The sequence below is a fragment of the Antechinus flavipes genome, chromosome 1, assembly GCF_016432865.1.
Source record: "Antechinus flavipes isolate AdamAnt ecotype Samford, QLD, Australia chromosome 1, AdamAnt_v2, whole genome shotgun sequence".
In the NCBI taxonomy this organism is placed as follows: Eukaryota; Metazoa; Chordata; class Mammalia; order Dasyuromorphia; family Dasyuridae; genus Antechinus; species Antechinus flavipes.
In genome coordinates, this window is record NC_067398.1 from 318,841,069 (window position 1) to 318,853,057 (window position 11,989).

At 37.3% G+C, this 11,989-nt stretch overlaps 1 long non-coding RNA gene across 1 annotated transcript; it reads right to left on the reverse strand.

Annotated features, from left to right (window-relative positions):
• Nucleotides 1-4,788: 4,788 nt before the first annotated feature.
• On the reverse strand, nt 4,789-11,351 carry LOC127555953 (uncharacterized). The gene is made up of 2 exons (XR_007952324.1): nt 10,209-11,351; nt 4,789-5,165 (listed from the first exon to the last, which is right to left on the reverse strand). It is a non-coding gene; the product is annotated as an uncharacterized LOC127555953 (long non-coding RNA).
• Nucleotides 11,352-11,989: the final 638 nt, after the last annotated feature.

Sequence of the window (11,989 nt, forward strand, 5' to 3'; positions counted from 1 at the left end):
AACTCTATTTAATAATGTGGACTGCTATCCAGAGACCCTGCGGCCACCTTGCTGTTCCTTGCCTAAATTAGTCTAGAGCCTAATCTGTCTCCAATGCTTGTCTCCCATGCTTGCCTTGGCATCCTTACTTCTTCCTTGAAGACTTAGTTCAAAACCCTTTTTACATAAGAGATTATTTTTGAATCACTCTCCCTCATCCCACATTTCTCTCTATGATTACCTCCAAATTACTCTGTATATATTTTAATTTGTACATTTGCTTTCATGCTGTCTCTCCCATTCACATGTGAGTTCTTGAGATGACAGACTATGTTTTTTGCCTTTTTATTTTGTATTTCTAGCATTTAATACAGTGTCCAACACTTAGTAGGTCCTTAATAAATGTATATTCACTTGTTTTTGATATGCCAGATTATGACATTTGCTCTTGAAAGAGAAATTCTTTTTTGGCCATGGCTACTTGAGATTGTATCACATTTCACAGGGTGATGTGGGGATAGACATTGATGTTCAAATATCAGATAACAATCTTGAATCATTAGAAATGCAACAAGGGCTTAGAAACAAGTGATGGGTGCATTAGGGGAAGGGATAGAGAATAGTGTGAAACTGGATGATTTGTTGCTTTAGGCACTTAAGGGACTTAGTTGCTACAGGTACAGTATTTGCATCCCTAGTTTAGCCTAAAGCTGTAGCACTTGCTTCTGAACATTTCCACAAGGCATTGCCATTTTAGTTATTTGTATTGCAATTGATTTTATTTTTCCTTGCTGAACAGACGGATGCACAGCACAAAAACAAAATATGCCCCCTTATTGCTGCCTTTTCAGCTTGGGGGGTGTGTGTGATTTTTTTTCCCAGTTAAATCCTATAAAGGGAAACTTAGAATCCTCTTCTGCCAAGACTATTCAGTACATGTCAGCTGTGCTATTTTTCTTTTCTTTTTTTAAAGGCGCTTTTTAAAAAAATAGCAAATGTCTTTCTTTTTTTCACAACTTTAAAATCTAAGGTTTATCCATAGCAATTTCCTTTGCTTTGGTATGAAGACTGAAAATACACCACGAGCAAGGCATTTCATCAAAAGTAAAACATTGCCAGTTATTTCCCGTGTTTCCAGCTCCTTAGGAGGTCCAGGCCATTGCACCACTCTGAAGCTACTCGTGTTATGAAGAGCAAAATGAAAGAAAACAGAAATTAAACAATAAGACTGCTTCAGTGCTGATCAATTGCCTGACTATCCCAAGGACCTCAAGATTCCCTTTAGAAAAATAACTTTAATTTAATTGCAGCTTATATGATTTCTTGCTCCTGGGTTTTCCTTTTGCCTTTTATTTAAGAAATTGATTCCCAATTTCAAATCATTTTTTGGGGGGGAAGAAAAGAGTCTGTTTATTTTTTTTTAATGAAAGAAAGAAGAAACAAACAACAACCATAAACTAACTTCACAAATGTCCCACTTGCTTCAGAGGCCAAGAAAATTGTTTAATCCTATTTCAAGATTCCAAAGAGGCATTGTGCTACAGTGTCTTCTGTTTCTCACATATGGTCTTCCATCATTCATTTTTGGACCTTTATGTATGCTGGTTGTTCCACATACACAGAATACAATCCCTTTTTACCTCCACTTAAATGAATACCTGTCTTCCTTTAAGTCTTTAGCACCATGTTCTGAACCAAATCTTTCCTGATCTGTTTCCCCCAAACCCATTTATCCTACTGCTAATTCCCTCCTTTCCAAGTTATCTTGTATTTAAGTACTTTGCATATATCTGTATTTATTTGATTTATTTTTTGTGTTTATATTTTTACATGTACTTGTCACCTCTCTAATTAGAATGCAAATAGGGATTATTATTTCATTCTCTGCACTTAGTTCCTGGCCCATGGTTACCATTTTATAAATGCTTGTTAATTGAAAGACAACTTCCATTGCCTTAGTTCTCTTATCTATAAAATGAGGGGATTAGAATAGATGGCCTCCCAGTTTCCCTCCAGCTCTCAATCTGTCATCCTGTGATCCAGCATGAGTCTTTATAAGTCCATATCTAGCATCTTCTTTAGTAGGAACTTAAAGCTTCCAAGATAATTGTTCCTTACACAGCCTGTGACATCAAAGGTAAGAATCCAACAAGATGTGTTAGAGCAATGCCATATCCCATTCTATAAAACATACTGTGCCTCTGTTGCATGAATCTTGGTCATCTGAACAGAAAAATTAAAGGTGTCAGGGGAGGAGGTTACCTCTCTCCTAGATTATTTATCCCATTCATTTTGCTGCTAGTGCTAAAGATTAATTACTCCCTCCATTTCAATTCTAAGATGTTCTTCTCTTCCTTCCCTTTCCTTTTCCCATTGCCTATTTCTATCCCAAGTTAAATGATTTTTCTTGGGCAAGAAAAATAAAAGGTGTCCATAATAAAATACCTTTGACATTACTGGCTAGTTTGCTTTTTCTGTAAACATCGGGAAGAGACTAAAGAAAAAAAGAGTTATTGAAACAGATTGGAACAATTATTGTTGCTGTTAATGGTGTTCGTTAAGGAGGGTCAATGACATCAAGAGTGTGATGAATTGGGTTTGAGTGAGACAGATCTGAGCAAAAATCCAAAGTCTCACTTCTCCAGAGTCTTCAAAGTCCAGCAGCAAAGCAAAGATCAAGATGACTGGTAATGGTTCAGGGTGAGTGAACTCCACCTTTCTAAATCAACATCTTTCCCAAGTCTGTTTGTCTAAGGCCAGTCCAAAGTGGCCCAATTTGCTATCCCAAAGATATTAAATTGGAAGGGGAAGACTCACAATTTTTGGCTAGAACAAAAAATAATTGCTATTTTTCCTCATTCTTAGCTATTAAAACCTAAATAATATGGTGCAGAGGCTTGGTTGGGCCTATTATTAATCATTCAATGAAAGTCAGAATGATTAGATTGGGATAATTACTGAGAGAGATATGGCCCAAAGAACATGGATCAGTTTAATGCTTGCTTGGAGGGTTAATATAATTAAGGGTTAATTCCTGGATTCAAGGTATATTTACATTTGGAAATATGCCATGTCATGGCCCTATTATTTTATTTTACAATCTCTACCTCCTACTCCAGTCTGAAGGGCTTTGTAAAGTGATGCAATCATAAAAGTTGTGAGGGTCAAATGAGCTAACATATGTAAAGCTCTTTGTAAGCCTTAAAGTGTTATATAAATGTTAGTTATTATTGATGCTATTTATTTTTTATTGCTATTGTTTATAGAGATCCAGAATCCAGATACAACTAAGGCAAAAGTAACCTGTTTTTCAGGATCTTTGGGAAGGGAAGGAAAACATTTTTTTATTGGGTCACCTGCTGTTCTTTCATTTAGTGTTTTTCTTTTAAAAGTAAAAGGTAGTTTTGCTCTATTTTCTTTCTTTTGGAGAACCAGACCAATAAATAACCAAATTATCAAGTTATGCTATATTAGGCAACAAATAATGATTGCATTAATAACTCTTTTAGTCAGGTTAGAATTAACTAAATAATAAGAGGAATATATTAGCTCACTTTTTTATTGCAGCAATGACTACTTCTTCATCTTTTTTTTTAACTCCCCTGAAAGACTCTAAGTATCCCATTTTCATTACATTTCACCTCTTCCCCCAAAATGTTTAAAGCCTAAAGCGTGTCACCCTTTTGGCATCACAATATGTGACAGATACTTGGAGGAAAGGAGCAGGTGCAAAAATGATGGAGGGTTAACTCACACTGGCCACAAAGCTCAGGATTTGCTGCCACTATTGCTAAATAATCATACTAAGTAGCATAGTTCTGCTTTCAAAACTCCTCCTGGAATTGCCTTAGAGCATGGTTAGGATTCGTGACTTCTCTTTAAATTCACTTTTCAGGGAGATATTGGGAATGGAGATTTCTGGACCTGTGATTTTATCAAAGTAGGGCACATGGGTAAGGGGACTCTACCGACTGAGACCAATAACTGATCTGTGACTTGTACTTCTAGAAGGTTACCTAAGGGGAAGTAAAATCACTTGCTCATAATCACATAGCAAATAGATATCAAAAGAAGTCCTAAATCTAGATTTTTCTCGCTTCAAGGCCAGCACACTGTACTACTTCTTTGTATTAATGACTTTTATCACTTGGCAGTATACATTTTGAAATGTTCACCAAAATAACTGTCACACATAATTCTGGAACATAGGTTTCCATGACCAAAGAATTTCTCATCTAATAAGCAATCTGCTGGTGATCAAAGCCTCCCCATAGTTAAGTTTCTTTTTGGACAGAAGAGATATATTATCATAGATACAGAGTGAAAAGGTGCCAGATTTAATCTAACTTCTTCATTCACAACTATCTATCTATCTATCTATTTATCTATCAGCCTAGGCATTTATCTATCTTGAAGTCTAGGCATTTATTTATTTATTTGTTTATCTATCTATATATTTATTTATTTTGAAGCTTAGATATCTTTTTATTCATTCATTTATTTATTTTGAAGTCTAGGCATTTAAATGACTTGTTTGAGATTGTACAGAAAGTAATCATTGGGATTTCACCTCAGGTCCTCTGACTCCAGAGCCTAGTACTCTGCTATTTATCTGTAGGACCTACTTGAAGCCTTTTCAACTTAGTAGAATTGATGAGAAGACATCTTTGGGGGCTTTTTGTCATCTCCACTCCATGATGACACACTGAGTAGGGCTTTGTGTAGGACAAGAATCACATCTTCACCAATGGAGGGACTCTTTTCAAATAATTAACAGATAGGTCATTAGAGCTTGGCAGGCCTCTGAAATTTGTTGTCTACTGTGGACTTGTTTATTTGAGGCCCCAAGGTACATGAGATAAAGGTGATTGAAGAAATTTATCCTTTTCCTGTAGGAGTGGGAAGAATTGAAATAGCCTGAAAGTTGAGAATTTTATAAGTAGGTTGAGGGGGAGATGGGGGGGGGGAATCCTAAGGGAAGTTTGAATGTCTCTGCATGAGAACCAGCTCCTTCAAGGGGAGAAGGCTAAGTATGGATGCCTGGTCCTGCCACACTGGCTTCCTCTCGTTAAAGAAGCAAACTGGTTCCTCCTTACATCCTCCCCTGAATCCACAGACTTCTTGTCTCTAAAAACTTCTCCACTCTTTCAAAGGAAAGGGGCCATTCCATCACAATCTGAGGAGGGCTAGGAACACAAAGAAACAATCGTTAGGGAATTTCTGTCCCCAGCGACATTAGTCTCTAATAAGTTATAAAAGTATTGCCATTTGATTCTGGAGCTGGAATCTTAGCCAAGTACCTACTCTATTTCATTCTTGCTTAAGTTGTCCTGAAAAGAATCTATATTATTTGAAGTCTACTTTTAGGATAACTGAGATCTCACACAAGTATTATTATGTTTTCTTGCAGCAACTGAGAAAAGTTCTCCAGGTAAAGAAGAGGTAGGTAAACCTCCTACTTCTATACAATTGTGTAAAATGATCAGGGGGCCTCAGGAACTCAAGGCTAGCAGCTCAGGAAGAAACTTCAAACCTTAAGAAAGCTGCCAGTGTTTACATTACTATCCCAGCCTGGTGACCCCAAATAACCCTTTGTATAAAAGTTGACAGAGGCTATTACAAAAAGGATTATATTGCACTTCAGCATATATACACATCCTAATTGGGATGGGGTGAAATAATGACCTAGAGACATAGAATTGTTTCTCTATGCTCCGTTTCCAATTACCACAATGTAGAGTGGGTATAATCACTTTGTTAACATCAAGTCTATTAGGAGTATACTTTCAGCCTGTATCCTGAGATACATAAATTATTATAGGGGCCAACACACTGAGGTGGGAAACAGGTCCACCGTACTTTCATCCTGGCTGATGTGTCTCTGCCTGTGTATACTGGCCTATTTTATGAATACAACAGTAAGATAAAGCAGACGACATCTCACATATAATCCTGGTTGTAGATCACAGCTGAATAAACTGCTCCTGGAGTTTTAAGGGTCAGCGCAGTGTATACAGAGAGCAGCAGTGACCTATGGAGTAGTCTCAAGACATAATAAATACAGCCTTCATGCTTTTTTTCTTTCCTTCCGCTGATTCAGGTATTTTCAAACACTGTGGGGCTCCTCCATGGGTGCAATAATTCAAATTCAGCAGACCATTGTATCAGAGCAAAGTTTCTCACCAGGCTTTTAATTTTGGCCAAACAGAACAGGGCAAATTCTAAAAATGTCCTAGCGTGTCTGGTGTCTCTTTTAAAAATACACTTGTATATGTCTCATTTTCTTTTTTTTTCTTTTCCCCTGTTTCTCTCTCTCAATTATTGTATTCAATAACTATTTATTGAATGAATTGTATCTTTAAAAAATGAACAAATCCAAATTATACACTTAAGACTGAAACAACTTAAGACTGCTAACATTAAGATGCTTCCTAACATGGTGCTTCAAATTTTTTTTTTTTTTTCTTTTAGGACCTGAAAACATGTGGCTTGGAAAAATAAAAGAAGAAAAAAATAGATAGTTCATGAGTTCTCTTATGACTAGCACTTAACAAATGATTTGAGGAGTTGGATGTCAGATAGTATAAAAATCAAACTAAGCACCAGTTCCTTGAGAGCAAAGCCTGTACTGTTTTTGTATTTCTTATTAGAGTTTCTAGTAAGTAATAATAATAACGTTGTAATAGGAAGTCATAGTAAGTACTTTGCAGGGTACAAAGGAAAGAACATGGCCCCTGGAGTCTAGAGGATTTTGGTTCAAATATTTTGTCTAACACTTATTGCACAAATAACCTCAGGCCTAATCACTCAACAAGAGGAAGTGAAGGAAACAAGCATCAGGCTCTGTACTAAGCACTTTACAAATATTGTCTCATTTAATCCTTTTACCATCTAGCTATTATTATCTCCATTTTGTATTTGAGGAAATTGATGTAAACCAAGGTTAAATTAATCCTTGTTTGCCCAGGATTACACAATTAGGATCTCAGGCTGAATTTGAATTCAGGTTTTCCTGATTTTAGGGGTTGCGCTCTCCACACTGTGTCAGTTAACTGTCTCTAACTGTCTCCATCTCCCTGGACTTCAGTTTCTTTATCTGTAAAAATGAGGAGATTGAACTCAAGGGTCTCTAAGATTCCAGCTCTCTATTTATGATCCTAACATCTATTAGATTTGACTGTGGGCCTCAATATTGTAAAAATATCATGCTTAACTTTTCTCCCATTCACATTCAGAAGGGCACTCATTCTTTATCTTCCCCTAGTGAAGAAAATCTTGCTTCCTTTAAGTGAAGTTTTCTATAATATTCTATTCACTTAAATGAGATAGCTTTGGATCACGAGGGAAGATATTCCCTGGGTTTTAGAACTCAGACTAGATTTTTTTTTTGGTGGGTAGTGATTCAGGTATTGTTATAGAGTAGTAGTAGTTGTTGTTTCCCCCCCATACTCCCTAAAGAATAACAACAAGCTGCTTAGCTTCTTTGTTCTCCATTCATCCAAGTCCTCTCAGCGCCAGTTAGAATTCTAGCCAAAGTAGGCTGGTCCCAGACTCATCCAGATCCATCTCTGTGACATATGTACACAGAGACATATCGAGCAGAGGAATCAGGACCAGGTTCTTCCCGCTAGGAGAAAAGGCCCATCAGATTTTGTTATGCTGCTAGCTTGCCTTCCATTCTAAAATCTGAGAATTGGACCACTTTTCTGGTCAACTTATGATTTGTTAATAGATGCACACTTCCTACTCCGGGGCAGAAAAAGAGGAAAAGGTCTATGAATTAAAGGTTGTTCAACAAACAAATGAGGATTGTAAATCGAGTCAGCCTTTCCAATCCCCATTGTGGACCTTTTACTGGAGTTTGCTGGTCTAAAGAGAGAAGCTTGACAAAAGACCCCCTGTCACTTATCAGAGTCTACTGTACCAAATACAGTATTCCCAGACATATGTAAGAGGTATGGACAGGAGTCCAGAAAACAAAACACAAATCCCTTCCTCATAACCTACTATAATTTAATCCAGATGGTCAAGTTTATGTGTTTTCTTTAAAACGCAAACTGTCTCCAGTGAATTCATTAGAACCACATTGGAGCTTTCCTGCCTAGTAGTTAAAAATTTAGTCCTGCCAAGTGCTATCCTTCCAAAAAGGGAAGTGATCAGATGTTTAACATTATTTAAGATTCAGTCCCTGACATTTGGGTAAAGCAACCAAACAGCATAAAATAAAATCCAGATCAACAGGGTCACAAGTTAGTGCATTACTGGAAATGCTTCATGCTAGGCAGAAAGTTAATTTTATTGGCAAGACAAGTAGACTTGAGAAATAGACCCATTAACAGGAGAAAATGAAGATGGGTGCAGAGCTGAAAGAATGTGTTGATTACTAACCTTTTCTGTTTGATGACCTGTATGGAAGGGGAAGGAAAAGGAATGAAAACCTAGTGAACCTTTGCTGGGAGGCTTGGATATGTCAATTTTTGTTCCTTTCTGTAGTGACATTTTTTGATGCATTTAAACAAACAAACCAAAAAGTGAGGGATACCTGGCCTGTTTGAAAATAAATTCAATGCTCCCCAACAGCTAGTCATGTCTCAATTCTTCCCTACTACCTGTTGCTCCAGCCTAGCAAAGTTGTTTATTCATTCACTCACTAACAGATTCTTCTATTCATTCACTGATTTATTTTCATCCTTTTTGTGTGTAATTCTATTGAATCTCCTGATTTTGAACCTTATTTCACGACTACCCTCTCTACTTACAACAATCCACTCTATAGCCACCAAAATCTCTCTCTTTTCCTTTAAGGCTTGTTCAGTCTAACTGCCCACAAATCCTTGCTCCCCTGAGAGAACTGAACTACCAGACTCCTAGAGAGAATTGTTTATGTTTGCTGCCTTTCCTTCTCCTGTCACAGTTTTCACCTTCTTTTCTTGTTTACCTATTCCTTCTCAATCTCTTTTACTGGGTCATTGGCCATCTTCTAATCCCTTAATTTAGAGGTCCACAAGTGATTGTTATTATTTAAGGAGACCAAGTCTCTGTACCAAGAAACCACTATTTGGGGAGGGGGCATAACATTCTTGAAAGTGTGCAAATGCTTCCCTTCCTTGGGGAATGACTTCTACATGCCTCAGATTGGAGACTATGTCACCATCTCCAGGGATCTATCTCCATGAGATCCTCTCCTTGCACCTTTTCCTGGCCCAACTGTATCATTTTAACTCTCTAAATGCTCCCCTCTGCTTCCTTAATTTACCCCAGCTACAAGAATTCTCGATTTTGACTGTCACCACCACCATCACAACCCTAATTATTCAGTGTAGTTCTAATTTCTGTTCTTGGTCATTTTATTGTTCTCTGATCCCCAAATCTATATGTCATCCAGCTGGATGGCACAGTGAATGAAGTTTTGGATCTGTAATCAGTAAGACCTGAGTTCAGTCCTGTTTTCTACATGTTAACTGTGTGATCTTGAGTAAGTCTCAATCCTCATCTGTAAAATGATAATAAATAAATCTGGAGTATCAATAGCACTGAAGTCTTGTCACTTCAAAAGTGCTCAAACACTTCCAATGGTTTCCCATTCCCCCCAGGGCAAAATATAAACTCTTCAACCTACGATCTTAGTTTAGATCCTTTTTTCACTAGTTCCCACTTAACTTTTTACCTTCTTTCATGCTACTTTGCATAACACTACATTCCAGCCAAACTGGACTAATATCCTCAAACTTGAAAGTCGAGTTCCCATATCTATACCATTGAACATGTCTGGGATGCCTTTCCTCCTTATCTCTTGGTCTCAGAATCATTGAGTTCTTTTCAAGATTCAAGTGAGATTCCATTTCCATCATGAAGTCTTTCCTTATTCCCCTAGTTAGTACTTTTTTCCCTCCCTAAACTTAATTTATATTATCATTATATATAAAGATAGTATCCTCCAGGAGAATAATAATCACTGACATTTATTTAGCATTTTAAGGTTTACAAGCACTTTCTATAAATTATCTGATTTGAGCCTTGCAATAATCCTGTTAAGTAGGTACTTTGGAAATTATTATTCCCATTTTATAGATAAGGAACTAGGTCAGAGAAGCTGAGTGATTGACTTAGCATCACATAGTCAGTAATTAGAGGCAGGATTCAAACCCAGATCAGAATGACTATATATCTACCATATACACTTAGATATTCAGTAAATGTCTGCTGAATTTAATTCAAGCTGTCCCTACCTGTTTCCATGCTTCAGGAGAGAAAACAATTTTAGCCTACTAAAGAAGTATTTTATTCTCCCATTTCCCCAAGTCTCCTGTAGATAACAAACTCTGTAAGGACAATAAAATGTAACAAGCATTAATTAAGTGCCTCCTAGTATCAGGCCCAGTGCTAAGCCGAAAGAGTAAAAAGAAAGTAAAAACGGAACAGTTTTTGCCTTCAAGAAACATACATTCTATTGGATTGACAGGGACCACAATTTCTCTCTGTTTATATCAAATATCTGTTACAGTACCATGTACCTTATAGGCTTTCAATAAATGTTAAATCAACTTGCCATCAAGTACATTTAATAGCACAAAAATTCTAGTGGGTCAAAAATTCTCTTTTTGGTTCATAGTGTTATTGTTGTTGTTTTCAAATATATATTCAACCAACCAGTTCTGCGTTGTTGGATGCCTCCGAAAATTGTTCTCAGCTTGCTAAACAAGAGTACCACATGGTTACGGGGTTGTATTGTAACCATGCCCCAGGTTTACAAATGGTTGGTTTCTTTTCAATCCCTCCTTTTTTTCCTTTTCTTTCCCTTTTCTCTCCCCCCACTTTTTTTTTTTTTTGTTGAAACAAAGCATTCTTGTGAAGCCCAAACACTTAGAAAAGGATCAATAATAGTGAAGTGCTGTCTTTTTTTCAGCTGAGCAAAGCTGGACAAATGCAACTCCAGAAGACTTGCCTCACACCCTAATTGAGGAAAGTGTCAACAAGTAAGAGTTGAATAAAGGTTATACATGCTCTCTGCCAGGGGATGGCATTGGACACACCAGCATGAACGCTGCCTTTCCAGCTTCAGGCTTTCTGTTCTCACTATAGCTTAATGGTTCACAGCCCTTTTATGAGACAGCTGTGTAACAATGAGCCTTTATGACAAGCTGACTCTTTTTTTCCCCCTTTTAAATCTCAAACTGTACTATATAAAACATTCTGTCTCCTATCGTTCTATCAACAAGCCCTGAATAGCCAAGGCAAGTGCTCCTAGAGCACTGGTTTATTTCCTAGGATTTTTTTTTTTTTTCACAATAAAAGAATAAAGGAGAAAGACAGTTCAGTGTGTGAAAGATGGCCTTTGTGTGAGGTCCTTGGCCAGATAATCTCATTCCAAAGATCTAGGTGACTGGAATTTCCCTTCCTCCCATCCTCTCCCCCACCCCCCCACTTCTCATACAAATCCTTAAGCATTAACTCAGGCGGAAAATGAGTCTACTCTACATTTATCTTACTGAATGGCAGTCAACTCCCGCCTAATCTTTCAACATATATTTGTTCAATGGATCAACAGATTGTGTAAGCAGCATGACGGTTGGATTTAGAAATGTGTCTGCTCATGTTTGGTTTGTACTGAACCATTGACCATTTTGTTTGTGAACCCATCATAAATTATATCTCTGGGTAACCCAGAATAAGAGAAGGGGACAGGAGATACTTCCTCAAACAGGAGGGATGCTTTATATTCACTGCCATTTTTTAGCATCTGGCATGCTAACTTTGTGTTTGCCTTTTGGAGTCTTTTGTTTTTCTTTTTTTAAAAACATGGTTAAACCCCAGCTCCTAATCCATCCTTCTGTGAAACTAAGTCATATTAATTCTTCTGCCTCCTCTTCTCCCATGTAAATGCAGAAAGGTTAGCACGATAAGATAGTAGCCACTAATTAACGGCAGCTTGCATTTGTGAGGCACTTTACAAGCTAAATAGTTCTCTCTATAAATTATCTGATTTGATCCTCACAGCTGTTTCTTGAGG